The sequence below is a fragment of the Podarcis raffonei genome, chromosome 13, assembly GCF_027172205.1.
Source record: "Podarcis raffonei isolate rPodRaf1 chromosome 13, rPodRaf1.pri, whole genome shotgun sequence".
NCBI lineage: Eukaryota > Metazoa > Chordata > Lepidosauria > Squamata > Lacertidae > Podarcis > Podarcis raffonei.
The window spans coordinates 49,130,785-49,142,875 of NC_070614.1; the positions used below are offsets into that span (position 1 = coordinate 49,130,785).

A 12,091-nucleotide genomic window follows, 5' to 3' on the forward strand; every position below is an offset into this window, starting at 1 on the left:
CGCTCCATCCACCTGCCCATCACCAACCTGTCCAAAGACAGCACTTAACTATTCATCTAAGCCATCTGCCCGTCCATCCATCCATCCGTGCAGATTATTTATCTATGCATCCGCCTGTGCCTCCCTCTCTCCTTCCTTGCCCGCATCTTCTCTCCCTCTTGTTCTCACTCCCTGCCCCCCCACAACACACACACTCCTGGTGTCTCTGTTCTACATTCCCCTCAGGTCCTGCTCCCCAGCCTGCCCTGCAGACGAGAGAGGACAGATGATGGATGGAGCGAGAAATGGACAGACGGAGAGATAAACGCAGTTGCAAGGAAGGGCAGAACAAGACAGAGATACCGCCTTGTCCTGTTTTGTGTGGGGATATATATATATACGTACACTCTGGGGTTAATTCGTTGTCGTCCCCCGACAACCTACCTAGTGGGATCTAGTGGTGGAAATGGGCAGGAGGAGCCGGGGGCCAGGAAAACTTGATGGCTCCTCGGCAAAATATTTCAGCCACGTTTGCCTCTGTGCTTAAAACCTCTGCCATCATTGACTTGGGCCACTGAGGAAGCCCTGAGGCCCTGTCCTCTTTCTTCTAGGACTCTTGACCATGCTAGGTAAGGTAAAGGGACCCCTGACCCTTAGGTCCAGTCGCGGACGACTCTGGGGTTGTGGCACTCATCTCGCTTTATTGGCCGAGGGAGCCAGCGTACAGCTTCCGGGTCATGTGGCCAGCATAACTAAGCTGCTTCTGGCGAACCAGAGCAGCGCACGGAAACACTGTTTACCCTCCTGCCGGAACAGTACCTATTTATCTACTTGCACTTTGAGGTGCTTTCGAACTGCTAGGTTGGCAGGAGCAGGGACTGAGCAATGGGAGCACAGCCCGTCGCTGGGATTTGAACCTCTGACCTTCTGATCGGCAAGTCCTAGGCTCTGTGGTTTAACCCCCAGCGCCACCCGCGTCCCATGCTAGGGCGATAATAACAGGGCAGTTGGGGTACCCTCTTCACTTAACCCTCTGCAATATTTTGCCTGGCTACCTGCCTGCCTTCCCAGTCCTTGGTTTCGAGAGGGTGGGGGACAGATGCCAGGACCCAGAAGTGCCTGGAAGGAGCATCCTCTGACCTGGAAGCTCTCATCTTCAGCCCTCAACGCGGGAAGACTCTCTGACCTCAGGAGCCTGCAGCAGTCGCTCGCTCCCTCAGGAAGAGGTGAGGAGGGCCACCGATTTGGACGGCTTTCAAAGAGGATCGGGCAAATCCGTGGGAGGATTTGGCCATCGACAGCTATGAGCCATAGTGGCTGTCTTCTGCAGCATGTTTCTGGGAATCTCAGGAGGTGGAGAGTGTTTTGGTGCTCAAATCCTGCCTCTGGGTTTCCTCCCGGGACATCTGGTTGACCACTGTGAGATCAGGATGCTGGACTAGACGGGCCACTGGCCTGATTCAGCAAGGTCTTCTTATGCTCTTAAGGGAGATGCATTCTGCATCTGCTCTGGGGAGCCCTTGTTTTGCTCTTGCTTCATAACCTCAAGGGATAAGCTCTGCCATTGGCAACTAGTGCTAGGGCTGAGCTCCACCACAGACCCTTCCTTCCTTCCTTCCTCCATTCTGTCGCTCCTTCTTCCACAACCTGGGAGCTTCCAGACTGCCACTGCTTTCAAGCGGGATTCAACCACATACCAGCAAATTTAGGCTGCATGCTTAAAGTTGACTTGGCCCTCTTGTACTCAAAACCCTGTAGATACAGTATATATATCCTGCCGTGAGCTGCCCTAAGATCTTCGGATGAAGGGCAGAATACAAATTTAACCAAGAAAGAAATAAGAAACCCACTTTCCCCAAAAGATCCAACTTTTCACGACACAGAAAGTGCAGGGGTAACACTGGCTTTGGCACATCATCTAACCTCCCCGAAAACAAACTGGGGCTAACGCTCACTAAATGGCCAACGTTGCCTTACTTCCCCATGAACAAATCAGGACAAAATGCGCAGTGCACAGGTCGTCCGGAAGCCCCCGGGTCTCCCCACCTTTTTATATTTCTTTTGCTCAGCCGGCATCTGCATTCTCTGCCTTTCTCAGTTTTTTCCCTCCTCTCTCTCGCCTTCCTTGTTAGCGGTTTCCCTCTGAGGCCTTCGTTCAACCCAATTAACCTGCGGGGCAGTTGGGCCCAACTGCGGCCTGACCTGCTTTAACCTTTCGAGCGTGATCCAGAAATGCAGTTAATAAATTTTTTCTTTCCTTTTTTTAAAAACACCCCCGCCTTGCCCTCCAGTGGCGCCCTCTGTTGAAACTGGCACGAAGATCTGGTCCCCCCCCCGTTCCTCCTCCCTCGTCCTCCTCACCATACCGGGGCCTAATCGCTGTAATTCATTCAGAGCGACAACTGATTCAGTCACTTGGCTTCTCCTTATTGATCGGAAATGAAGATAAACAGCGAGGAAATGAGCAAGGGGGGGAGCGGAATGGGAGACTGGGAGCGCGTGTCCAACAGGTGCTTCCTCAAGAAGTAGCCAGCCCCGGATTTAATTTGAGATGGCGGCAGAGGGAGGGAAAAAGCTGGGCTTGACTCCTGCTGAGCAGGCACTCTCTCAGGCCTCAGCCCCCGTTTTCAGTAGCCAAATGCAGCCCTGGGCAATACAGGCTGTGCGGCTCAGTGGCAGAGAATCAGCTTTGCACGCAGAAACTCGCAGGTTTGATCCCAGCCTGGGGGTGTCTCCCTGCCTGACACCCTGGAGACCCACTGCTGCCAGTCCGTGTAGGCAAAACTGCACTCGGTGAGCCGAGGGTCTGGCTCAATGTAAGGCAGCTGGCCGCGCTCCTGTAAGCAACTTGTTCGGTTCAGGCACCCACCCAACAGCCACTGCCTCTCTCAACCGCTTTTGGTAATGTAGATCAGGGGTCAGCAACCTTTTTCAGCCGTGGGCCTGTCCACCGTCCCTCAGACCATGTGGTAGGCTGGACTATATTTTTTTAAAAAAATAATGAACAAATTTCTATTCCCCACAAATAACCCAGAGATGCATTTTAAATAAAAGGACACATTCTACTCATGTAAAAACACGTGGGCCGGATTGAGAAGGCCAATGGGCCGCATCCGGCCCCTGGGCCTTAGGTTGCCTACCCCGGTGTAGATTATACAATCATAGAGTTGGGAGGGACCCTGTGGGTCATCTAGTCCAACCCCCTGCAATGCAGCCATCTCATGCGAGGATTTGAACCTTCAGCCTTGGCATTATCAGCACCAAGGGATTGTGCTGGTAGAGCATCCGCTTTGCAGGCAGAAGGTTGCAGGTGAAATCCCCAATGGCATCACTGAGGAGGGCTGGGAGAGACACCTGACTGCAGCCTTGGAGAAATGCTGCCAGTCAGTGCAGGCAATACTAGCTAGACCAGTGGTGTGACTCTAGCGCAAGGCAGCTTTCTATTCTCCTATAATTCCAAGGCACCAAAGTTGAGTTTCCTTCCCTGCCCTCAGAGGAGCCCCAAGTCGTCCCCTGCTTCCTGCAACTGGAGACCAAGAGTGAAAAACTCGACCCTGGAGGGCCTCTGAACATGTACAGAGTTCTCTCCCTTCGCCTGCGAGTTGCCACAAAAAATCTCTCTGTGTGTTCCAAGCTACAAGGGTGTGACTACAAGGGGAAGTATCGTTCCTTTCAGAGACTGATCTCTTTCACGGGCCTAAAACTAGGTGAGGCCTGGCTCAAACTTGCCCAACTTTTCATGCCCCATCTCACGTCTTTCTCTCAGTTTTGTGGGCTGGCTTGCCCCCTTCTGCCCACCGGCCCTGCGGACAACTATGGCGTTCACAACGCTATTTCCCAGAAGCCTCTGCGGCCTTGCATGGCACTGCAGGGCAAAACCCTCGGACCTCATTGCGGCGTGATCGGTTCGAGACCAAGCCCTGTGGAGAAGGAGGAGTATGCTGATTTATCTTTCCCCAAGGGACAACTTATGTGGCTTTCCCAATATGGTTGGGCTCCGAAATCCAGCCGTCCCCAGCCAGCAGGTCAATCGATGGTGGGGGATTGTGGGAGCTGAAGCCCAGGAGGGGGTGGGTGCCAGAAAATGGCTTGAACTTTGAGACTTTTGCATTTTTAAAAAAGTGCTCTGGCGCGGAGCTACAGTCCTTTTGCCGTACAACCTAGAGGGTCTCCCTGTTCCCCCACCAGCAACCCTTGCTCTAAGAAGCGGCGGTTTCCTCCCAAGTATTTTAAAAGGGTGTCAGAAAGAAGACGGAGAGTATGCCGTATCTGCTGAGGGCGAGGATAAGAAGAAACAATTTTAAATTACAGGAAGGCGCATTTAAGATCTGAGAGATCTGAGGGCTGGGGAGAGGCAGGATGGAAAAGCCCCCCTTTCTAATTTCAAAAGCAGATCAGCGTGGAGCAACCGACTTGGGGAGGGCAGGCGGGGAGAGATAGGATTTTCACCGTTGCAGGTTTCTCAAGAAGCCAGCAAGGCACAAAAGCTCAGGTCTAAGCTTCTAGTCAGCACCACATTTTCCCAGAGGCAACTTGCCCTGTCCCACAACAACGACATCTCCTCCCTTCGCTTTCCCCTCAGTGTTACCGATTCAGCCCAAAAGTTGCCTGAGCACCAGCCTCAGGTATCCATTTGAACCTTTACAAAAGTAGGACTTGATTCCTTTCCTACCCCCTTCCAAATTTGCCGTTGTCTGTAATTTGAATATAAAGACCCAGCTCTCTTCACTCCTTTGTCCTGCATTAGTTGCATTCACACATGCAGGCACGTATCCTGCCTATCAGGCGCCTAGCTCAGCCGGCAGAGCATGAGACTCACAATCTCAGGGTTGTGGATTCGAGTCCCGTGTCAGGCAAAAGATTCCTGCATCACAGAGGGTTGGACTAGATGACCCGCGCGCCCCTTTCTTCCAATTCCGCGATTCTATGATTATATCACACAAATAACTCAAGAGGGTCTCAGAGGCCCTGCCGTTGCACGTGAAAAGACCCGCCGATTCCACTTTTTGTTCCCTGAGCCTGGCTAACAAACCCAGAGTAATGACCATTTGCAGGTTGCTACCACAGGTCAGAATTAGCTCCGGCAAAACACACATTTCAAGGGCGTCTGGGGTGCGTGTGGTAGCAGCACCCATTTCCCACCAGAAGAAGGTGGCTAATGAAATAAACATGCTAGGAAGCTGAAGGAGGCTCGTTTCCTACTTTTTACATTTCCCCAGGCAGGCATCTTAAGACAGATGTCCGAAAGCAACCCCAAGCTGCATTAAAAAATAATAAAAAAACGTTAGCTTACAAGTGGGTCAAGTCAAATACATCTAAACTCCCTCCACGGGAGCCAAAAGCTGACCAGCCAACCACAAATCTGGGCAGTCAAACAGGCGCAGAGGCAGACCGTTGTAAAGTTTCCGTTTCATAAATTTTGGAACGCTTCCCAAGATGTGTGCGATGTCCAGAGCCAGCCTCAGATATTTTGCCACCTGAGGCAAAACAGCTAAGCTGCTTCTCTCCCGCCCAGGCCTGGCAAGATTCAGGCCGGCAGATCCAAAATGGCGCTTAGTTCCTGCCGCCGAGCCGCTAAAATTATACCGCTGAGGGGTACATTTGGGACGGAAATTGCCCCAAAAAGACAAGCCCTCAAATTGTGTCCCGGTTCTGCCGCCTGAGGCGATGACTTTTGATCTGGCCCAGCCCAGGACAAACAGAAAGAAAACACAGAAATGGCTCTCTGGGATTCCTTTAGCAACACAAACCTCTTTTCGTTTGCACAACTGGGGTGGTTCAAACAACAGTATTCTTCACATACACCCCCCCAAAAAAACTATTTTCAATGTGCTTTTATATGAAATGGCAGCTGTTATCTGTGTCAATGACTGAAGAAAGGGATGACAGAATAGTCAATACAGAATAAATATTAGCGATTTTGCGTATGAGAATATATTTGAGGAAGCTGCCTCCTACCGAATGAAACTTATTTGTCCACTTTATCATGTTTAGCCTCCTCTGACTGGCCACGATCCACCATCCTGTTATTATTAAATTTATTATGATTATGTAACTGGAGACATCAGGGATCGAACCTTGGACTTTCTCCATGCGAAGCGAATGCTCTGCCAGTGAGCTACAGATCCCCATTTTGTGGGGTTACAGGAAGGCACTCGCATGCTCAAATGTGCTAGGAGGTTTGAACTTCTGTGGGTACAATAGCTGGTTGTGGCTAATGACGGTTGAGGGGAAAGGCACTCTGCCAATGCTCAGAGCACACGCTGCCTTTTTATTATTTCCCCGCGTCCCAAGGCTAGATCCCAGCACTCCAAAATATCTCAAGCGTTAAGACCAGGTAATAATTCAAATTTTTGTTTGTTTAACAAGGATGCTGATAGCACCTTTTAGTCCTGGAATCTGTCACTTGCAAATTTTGTGAATGTGGCCCAGAAAGCAGCAAACAGGCAATTATGATGTTTCTTGTGATCAAATGTACATTCTTGTTTTCGCTTAACTTACTACAGATCTGGGAAGTGTTAAGACACCGGCTTGTTTTTGTTTTTAAAAAGGAGACAACACGGAAATGTGGATTCTAATAGGCACCAGGGAGTGTGATTATGGGATCAGGGGGTGGTACTTATTCCGGATTAATTAATCCAGATTGAAAGACTGATCAATCTGATCTACACCCCTCATCTCCGTTAAGTTATTTTGAGCCTGCGCACCCACAGATAGTGTTAACCCTGCCTCCCTGTCCTTCAGAGAGTTGCCAACTGCTTCCCTGTTCCCCAGCTGCTGTGTTTTTGACGTTAAACCCATTGCACAGAAACGTAGCCTGCTAAAAAGCTTTTTTTCTGGCTTGGAGATCAGGAGATGAGAAAAGCTTTACCCTGCCTAATTTCTCCTCAGATCAGACGGCACAAGGGGCAAGGGCAGTATGATAAAGGTGGCAACTCTTCTAGGACATAAGGAAAGATGAACCTAAAAGACTAGGTCCCTGTTCATTCATGCCCCACTGATTTAAAAGTGCTTGCATTTCTTTCTTTTTTTTAATGCAAAAAGCAAAGAAAAGGGGAGCAGAGACATATATAAGTATCTCATTTATTACTTCGCCGTTTAAATGCCAATTTCCAGTAGCCTCTGTAACTGTAAATCTTGTATCCCAGATTTCCTAGATGCCATTAAAATAAATCAGGGGCTCCGAATGAGGCCCTAAGCTGGGACCAAGGCTGGTTGTGTTTGTTTTAATTCCCTGCTGCTTCCTCCTGAAAGTGATGCCCTCCTCCCCAGCCCTCTCCACCCCATCCCTTCCTTCATTTATTCCTTCTCCCCCTCCAGACAAGCTCTGTCTCTTCCCTCCCTCCCCCTCCCCTCCTGCCCAAATCTAAGCGGATTTTTTAGGATTAGTTATTCCCAGACCCTGGGAGAATAAACCCAGCAAATCTTATTTCACCTCGTCAGAAAATTGACTCCAAGAGAAAGCGGGGTGGGGGGTGGGGGTAATGCAGCCCTTAGTGGTGGGGAGGGAAATATAATGAGGAGGGGGCATGATGGACCTGCGGTGGGGGTGCAGATTCCCCCTGAAACTAGAAGTCCAAAAAGATATTGGGTGGGTTTTGGGGTTGTCCTTTTGAGAAGCCACAAGCGAATTTGGTTTGAGTCAAACTGGGTGTAGATAATGTTGGGGGTGGCTGGGCCTCTGAAGTGCAGTTGGACAGGGTGGTCTTCTGGGGGACCCTGGCACCCCAGTTTTACGATTCAGTGTGTTCCCAAAAATGAAAAACCTTTCAGTAGGTAGAGTGGGGCCAGAGTTAGGTCCGAAATGGAGACCTTGAAGTACTGATCAGGACCAAAGCTGGGATTTATTTATTTATTTGCGGTTTGTGGGGGGGAGAGGGAATTGGGTCTGAAATTGAATCTGAGGAGCAATAATCGAAAGTGGGAGGCCAGAACATCAGGGGCTTGGCTTGCGAGGAAGAGGTCAAGGGCCCTGGGGAGTGAGCATGGCGACAGGTAATCCAGGAAGGAACAGGATTCATTTAAAGATCAGGGGGCAGCTTTCGGGGGCTGTGGGTCAGGAGGACCAAGGTGCATTGAGGAATGCAGAGGATTATTGGGGGGGGGGGAATAATGAGCTGAGACGGGAGACTGAGGGCAGAGCCACCCCAAATCTATAGCCACCCCATAGCCCTTGTGGGGTACCTACGACACTTGAAGAGGGGGTGAGCTGATGCTGATGTATAAATCTGGGGAGGGGGGGCTGTCATAAAATGCCTTGTAGGGGGTCTCTCCAGATCTGGGTGGATGTGGGGGGGGCTGTGGGTCAGGTTTCAGCAGTCCTCACCATAGCCCTCCCTCTCCTGGGAATCCTTGTGGGGCGGGAGGCTGAGTTGGTGGGGGTCCTGAATTATCTCCATCTCCCCCCCTCCCTCGGTCATGCCAGCAGGTGTCCCCCCCTTTTTCCAGCCTCCCAATGCCCCCCCAAATCCTTTCCCCCGCGCTGCAGTCTTAAGACTCCCGGGGTAGATTTACAACCCAGGGCTGCGTGAGTGAAATTCCTAATGAGGCGCCTCGGAATCGCGGAATGAGACAGGCAGAAAGAAAGAAAGAGGGGAAGAGAAAACGGGGGGTTGGGGTGAGGGGGGGGAAGAGAGAGAGAAGGAGGGAGAGAAAGGCGAGAGCGCGTCTGTTTGGGGAAAGGGGGGGGGTCCCTCGCCGTCCCAGCCTCCCCTCCCAGACGGGAATCCCGCCAGCCACAACATTTGTCACAATCAATACGGAATTCTCTCCGGAACGAAGGAACGAAAAAGCCCGGCGGACGGATGAGTGCGGGCGCCGCTGGCTCCCCATCGCTTTCCCCCCTCCTCGCTCCCGTCACGTCCCTAATCAAACTTTGATCCCCGACTCCCCCCGGGAATAGGAGGGGGGGAACACACACACACACACAGCTGGGGCTGGAAAGAAGGAATGAGAAAGTGGGAGGGACGGAGAAGTGCAGGATGGAACCGCCCCCCCACCCCAAATAGAATTCTACATATTTTGCCTTTTTATCAATTAGTGATTCCCGCGCTCCTCCCATGCCCTGGAGCCGGGTCTAGAAACAGCCCCCTCCCCAAATAATATTATTATTAATAATAATAATAATATAACATTTGGGGGAAAGAATGGATAAAGATGGGGGAACTGAGCTCTTGTAGGGAAGTGGGGTGGGTTGTGGGGTTCGCCCGCACTCCGTCCCCCCCACGCCACCCCCACATTTTGCCACCCCCCTCTTCTTGTGGGTACCCTCTGGGGGCTCCACCCCTCTATCCTTCTTCTCCCTCTGCCTTCCCCCCACCCCAAAAGTGAAGGGAACCTACCTGAGTCGCTGGGAGTCCTGGAAAAGGGGTTAAGGAAGGAGGGAAGGAGACAGAGATGTAGAAGGAAGGGGGGGAAGAGAGGGAGAGAGAGAAAGAGGAGGGAGGTAGAAGAGAAGAGAGAAAGAGAGAGAGAGAGAAGCAAAGGGCGAGAAGGAAGACGGGAGCGCAGCAGGACCAGCGACAGAGAGATGCAGGGATGCTCCTTCTGCAGAGATGCTCGTCTGATCCTCCCCCCTCCCTCCCTCGTCTTTCTCAGCTACTACTCACTCGCCCCCCTCCCGCCAGGGTGGTCTGAGCAGAGGGAGAGAAATAATGGAGAGGAAGAGATAAGAGCCCCCCCCCGAAAAAAACAACTGAAAAGCGCGACCCCCCTCTGCCTGGCACTGCGACAATGTCTGCCCCCAAACCCTGACCCACAGAAACCCCCGACAGCCGTGCCACTGTCCCAGTCCTGGACCCCTAGAAGCCTTCGACTAAGACTCCCACCACCCCAATTTTCTGAACTCTCTTCAACCCCCACCCCAATAGAGGCGTCCTTCCTGGTCTAAAAGGTGTCTCTCTCCCCCCCACACAAGAATTGGGGGTCCTCAGTCCTGACTTGAAGACCCCTCCTCAGAATTGCTGGTATCCTTCCACTCTACTCCCCCCCCCAAAAAAAATCTCCTTTCCTGTCCCGGCACAAATCTAATTATTTATTTCATTCCCCCATCTGCTACTCTTAAACTCTGCTGCCCCCCAATTGACTCTCAGAACCCCTCCCCAAAAGAGCCCCACAAACAGAGTGCCTGGTCCATAGTTTCAGTGGCGTAGCGTGGGGGTGCAGGGGGGGCCGGCCGCACCGGGCGCAACATCTGGGGATTAGGGTTAGGGGCGCAAATCCACAGGTTAGGGGGCGCAAATTACTTGACTTGCCCCGGGTGCTGACAACCCACGCTACGCCACTGCATTGTTTATATCCAACCTTCAACTTTGCCCCCCACCCCAATATCTCACCCTACAGGACTAGGTTCACCTCTACTTCTGACCCATGGAGACCGCTAATCCCCACATCAATTAACCTAACCTTAGTCCAGACCCATCATTTGGGACTTAATCCAGCATTCTTTACAAGACATTTTTCAATTCTGCCCCAATGCCTGCTGAGCCCCCCACAACCAGCATCTATACTCAAAACCAGCTCAAAATCCCATGTCACCCCCCCCCCCCATCTTGGCAAACTGGGGTGCCAGCCTCCAACTATAATGCTCCCTTGACTTGACACCACAGACCTCCAACGTGTGCTTCTCTTGAGGCAGGCTTAGAATCGGTTTTCAACATCCAGGAAAATGGGAACAAGCCGGACAAGAGTGCCTCTGAGCATGTGCAGAGTGTGCTCGGCCTTCCTCACTAGGTAACAACCCCCAGACATAACATGTGGAGAGGTAAGCGGAGAGGGGGCTTCCGTGGCAAAACGGAAGGCCCCCTCCCCAGGTAGCCTTGAGCCCCAGCACCTCTTTGGAGATCTATCGAATGCAGGACAAGGTGTCTTGAACCCGAGCCCTGCTCCCAAGTCTTTCAGCTCTGCCTCCCAGCTCTGCCCCCAGCCTCTTCCCTCAGCCAGAATACCCCACCTGCTGCGTGCGAACCCCCCCACCCCACCCGAAATGAATTGTTTGGCTGCAATTGCATTTTAATGAGCTCTTGAATATTTTAAGGGACTGGGAGAGGTGAGGGAGGCAGAAATTTGGCCTATTTGGGAGGGAGCGGGAGCCAAGGAAAAATGGCGGGGAGTTGGGAAGGGGGTGGGCACCCGTGATGCTTGTGAACACCCCACCCGACCCCCACCCTCTCCTGCAGCCAGGATCTTGGAAAGCGGGGCTCCCAGAAACCTCCCCACCCCACATTTCTGCCCCCACCTCCTCAACCCATTCTCTTGTTCCCTGAATTATTCACGAGAAGGAAACTTTGTGAATTCCTAATGAGGGCTCATTTTTAAAAATTGATAGTGGGGCTTGCGCTCCCGCGGACTGCCAGGCAGAACGAAAGAGGGGGGTCCCTTGCCACCGCCCCCCCTTTGCCCAAATCCAGAAGAGGGGGAATCAGAGAACGGGATCGGCGTGGGAATGATGCAGGTCAACCATCAACACAGCTCAGAAGAAGGAATGAGGGAATTGGAGGCCCCCAACAAAAGTGGGGGAGAAGGGAGACTGGGGGTGTGCAGGATGGTTGAGGTGGAAGATTGGGCTATTTGTGGGTCAGGATTGGGGTTTGTGGTGCAGAGATGGGGCTTGAGGGATGTCCTTGTTATCTGGGGGGGCTTGAACTTTGGGGTGCTGCGTGGCCCAGGCCTGAAAGGCATATGGTGATTTGGGGGGGCCACAACGGCAGGGAGTGGGGTGGGGGCTGGGGGGCTCTGCGAGTCACGCTCGTGGAGGCCCAGCGAGGCTGCTGGCGTATTCATTATTGGTCTGCTTTTAACGATCGATTGAGGTTTAATTAACTGGCTGCGATTATTTGAGGGAATTTAAATAGCGTAATTAACCCGGCGGGGGAAACTGAGCTCTCTGCTGTTGAGGAAGGCTGAGGAAGAGGCTTCTGGACGGGGGTGGTGTGGACTGAGGGATGGGGGGAAAGGGGGGCAAACCCCAAATATTTGGAGAGGGCAAATCCATTTGGGGTGTGTGTGTTCAGAGCTGAATCAACCCATTTCCTGCCAGTGTTTGCAGTCTGGGAAAAATGGGGGTCATTTCGGTTCCTTCCTCACCACGGTTTTTTTGTGGGGGTCTTGTGGT

At 52.1% G+C, this 12,091-nt stretch overlaps 1 protein-coding gene across 2 annotated transcripts in view; it reads right to left on the minus strand.

Annotated features, from left to right (window-relative positions):
* The window catches only part of CDH24 (cadherin 24), a 32,949-nt gene extending 23,388 nt beyond the window's left edge, over window positions 1-9,561 (minus strand). The window contains exon 1 of one of the 2 annotated variants that reach the window (XM_053361338.1): window positions 9,321-9,561. The gene's annotated coding sequence lies outside the window, so the exon portion shown is untranslated. Of the gene's footprint in view, window positions 1-5,272; window positions 6,745-9,320 lie in introns of those variants that run through there. The other variant, XM_053361339.1, reaches the window with a different exon arrangement.
* Window positions 9,562-12,091: the final 2,530 nt, after the last annotated feature.